The following is a 2563-nucleotide window of genomic DNA, read 5'->3' as shown; positions in this document are numbered from 1 at the left end:
CGCGGGCCGCCCCCGGGCCCCGCCCCCGCGGGGCGCGAGCCGGGCCCGTCTGTGTGCACGCGGGCTGTGGCCGGCAGCCTGGGCACACGGGGCCGGAGAAAAACCGCGGGGGGGAGTAGTACGCTCGAGCTAGAATCAGTCACGGAGGTGTAATGGTTGATTGAAAAGATTATTTACTTACACCGGAGATGGTCGCGGTGCAGGCTGGACAGTTTCCAGGTACAGCTCCGCTTCAGTCCTCGTTGGAGGACTCTAAAACTCGGTTCCCAGGATCCTCGGAGTGGTTCAGACTCCGTGGTTTCGATAACTGGGTTCCTTCGATCAGTGACGGGGAGAGGCTAGAGGCCGTCGGTGAGTGGTGCCCCGGAGTTTGCTAGGCTCCGGGGGTTCGGCAATTGGAGCCTCTATCGCCTTCTTAAGAAAGACGCGCTGGGTTCGAACGGACCCACAGCGCTTAGAGATCCGTCTCTCCATCTCTCTCTCCGTCTCTCTCTCCAACTTGGGCGGAAACCACCCAAGCCTTTTGTACGGCTAGCAAGCCAATAGCTAGCCGCCACGTGTGCCTAAATTAAGGCCGGCCAATAATGTGGCTCAAATCTTAATACAAATGGCAGGAACTCCTTTGCAACGTGCATCACTATAATGCAAGAGAAATGCACAATGCAAAGAAGGCTACAAAACGGCGGGAAACACTTTTCTGCACGCGGGTTCTCTATAACAAGAGAACACTCCGTCGTGCAAAAGAGCTGCAATTCGGCGGGAACATAATTTAGCGGTGCCGAAGCACACACAATCAAAAAATCCACAACTTTGGGTTGTGACAGGAGGAAGGGGATGGGAAACAGGGGTTGGAAAATCCTAGTTGCAAAAGTTAGAGAGCAAGTATTGCCAGCATAGTGGTAGATCTCAACTCTAGCTAATAAATTTGGATAGTTAATAATTTTCTTAATCGGAAAAGAAGTATCATAAGAAAGTTTCTACTTTTCATAGATTTCATAGACATTAGGGCTGGAAGGGACCTCGGGAGATCAGAGAGTCCAGCCCCCTGCCCCAAGGTCAGGAAGTCATCTGGGGTCAAAGGATCCCAGTAATAGAAGTGTCCAAATGCTTCTTAAAGGAGTCCAGGGTAGGTGCTTGCACCACCTCTGGAGGGAACCTATTCCAGGCCTTGAGGGCTCGGACAGTAAATAAGTTTTTCCTTATGTCCAGCCTAAAACGGTCTTGGAGGAGTTTGTGACCATTCGACCTTGTCATCCCTTGGGCTGGGCTGGTGAACAGGCGTTCCCCCAGATCCTGATGCACCCCCCTTATATACTTATAGGCAGCCACCAGGTCTCCCCTGAGCCTGCACTTTTCCAAGCTGAAGAGTCCCGTAGCTCTCAGCCTCTCATCATAAGGCCTATCCTCCTGCCCTCTGATCATGAGCGTGGCTCTCCTCTGCGCTCTCTCAAGCTTCTCCATATCCTTCCTGAATTGTGTAGCCCAGAACTGAATGCAATACTCCAGCTGCAGCCTCACCTAGGCCAAGTACAGCAGGAGGATGACATTCTGAGGTTTACTTGAGGAGCATCTATGGATGCAAGCCAGAGTTTGGTTTGCTTTACCAGCTGCGACATTGCATTGGTGGCTCATGTTCATCTTGTGGTCAGTCATGACCCCCAAGTCCCTTTCGGCCTTAGTGCTGGCGAGTGTAGCACTGCCTAGCCTAAAAGCATGCTGAGAGGGTTTTCACCCCCCCTCCCCCAAGGTGGAGTACCTTACATTTGTTGGTATTGAAAGTCATCAGGTTTGTATCTGCCCACTTTTTCAACCTATCTACGTCAGCCTGAATCACCAGGCTATCCTCCGGTGTGGATACTCTACCCCAAAGTTTGGTGTCATCGGCAAACTTGGCCAGTCCACTTCTGACACCTGTACCCACGTTGTTGATAAAGACATTGAAGAGAACGGGTCCAAGGACGGAGCCTTGGGGGGACACCACTGGTCACGGAGCACCGTGATGATTTGCTTCCATCAACCACCGCTCTCTGAGTCTGGCCTTTTGCTTTGGTTTAAAGCCAAACCTGTAAAACTCAGGCTATTTTAAAAGGTTGCTTTCCAACCAGAGATAAAAAGATTCATGTAGATTCAAACAAGATTGGACCCACCTATCCCCTTTTTGATGGGATGACAATAATGCCTACAGTAATCTGCCCTTTACCTGTTCAAGTCCCACTTGTTGAATGTGTCACAAACCATTAGTAGAATAGCTTGTGATATTCAGGTGATCCCGCACCTCCCATTTTCAGTTGCCAATAGTGCTAGTGCTAGCCGACTACTTTCAAACATCCCAGCACCAGTCATCATCATCTTGACCTTTTGACTGCATAGCTAACTGGATCTGGCAACACAGAGAATGAAAGAAAAAAGTTCATTTCACAATTCAATGGTATTTGACCATAAAAGAAATTAAAAGGACTCCTGCTGAATTTTATAAACTATATTGTAGACAAAAAAATACAAAATTCAGAGTAAACATGAAAAAGTTATGTTTCAGTAATACAAAAATGTGGATCAAGGCCTT

Source organism: Alligator sinensis, unplaced genomic scaffold (assembly GCF_000455745.1).
Source record: "Alligator sinensis unplaced genomic scaffold, ASM45574v1 scaffold13_1, whole genome shotgun sequence".
NCBI classification, from domain to species: Eukaryota; Metazoa; Chordata; order Crocodylia; family Alligatoridae; genus Alligator; species Alligator sinensis.
The sequence above is the reverse complement of the archived record's forward strand: the minus strand, read 5'-3'. Positions refer to the sequence as shown.